This window comes from Trypanosoma equiperdum (genome assembly GCF_001457755.1).
Source record: "Trypanosoma equiperdum strain OVI genome assembly, contig: ctg_922, whole genome shotgun sequence".
NCBI lineage: Eukaryota > Euglenozoa > Kinetoplastea > Trypanosomatida > Trypanosomatidae > Trypanosoma > Trypanosoma equiperdum.
Window position 1 is genome coordinate 473 of NW_027124890.1, and position 1070 is coordinate 1542.

Consider the following 1070-nt stretch of genomic DNA (forward strand, 5'->3'; position numbering starts at 1 on the left):
CTCTTGTTCACAAACAATAACATCCGATCTGTCTGAATCAATTATAATATCCTCATCACTTGTATTCTGTTTTTCTAAAAACTCCATAACCCATTTAGGCCTTTTGAGATGGCTATACAAACCTCTCAATACAATTGTAATAATTTTAATATGGCTTAGTTTGGCACTCAATATGAGGATACACCATCCTTGTGGTGCATGAGTTTGAACTACGACCACAAATACTCTAGTATTCTCAGGAATATTTTCTGTTATATTTGTTGTTGTATCCTCCTTAAGTGATACTGAGTCTAAGCACACTAAATGTAATAGTAAGGGTAAAGTTCTCAAGATGCAAAAATTTCATTCCCTAATTTGCTTTATAATTTTGGGAAAGTTATAAGGAAAACTTGGAGATTTTTAGAAAAGAGATCAGTCAGGCAGATAAGGTTTGCAGTTGATTAAACAGTGTTTACGTATATGAAAAGTGTCATTTTATTGTTATGATGTATCTTTTTAAAAGAGTGTATGATCCTTGTGTGGAGTTTTTATTTCATTACTTATCTATTTTTTAAAAATTAGCTCCACTGCATTTGTTATGTCACACTTTACGTCATTGTCTGTTCACTTTCTTTCGAAATTCCCCTCAATAAATTGTTACGAGAATTACAGTATCTGGTTTCAATATGTTCTCAGACATGCCTAGAATGTTACAAATTTGTGGTGACAAATATCACAGTCAGTCGTTTTCATCATGATTATCCCATAGCTGTACCTTTGTGAACCACTGATGTTGCAGCTACTTTTTTACAGCTACACCTATCTATTTCTCTGTTAATTGTGGAGTGCAAGCTTTCGGTATAATATTTTGTCTTGTACTGCACCGGCATACATCTTATCATTTCATTTCGTATTTTGCTTTCTTTCATCCATTATCACGACAGTATTTCTACGGATACCGTGTCGACTCCATTAATCCCGTCTGCTGTACTCTGTATCTACATGATTAGAACATATCCGGTGCCATATTTGTGTATAATTGTGCACATATTCTATGTTCCAACTTCCCTTTTCTCTTTCACTCTTTTTTT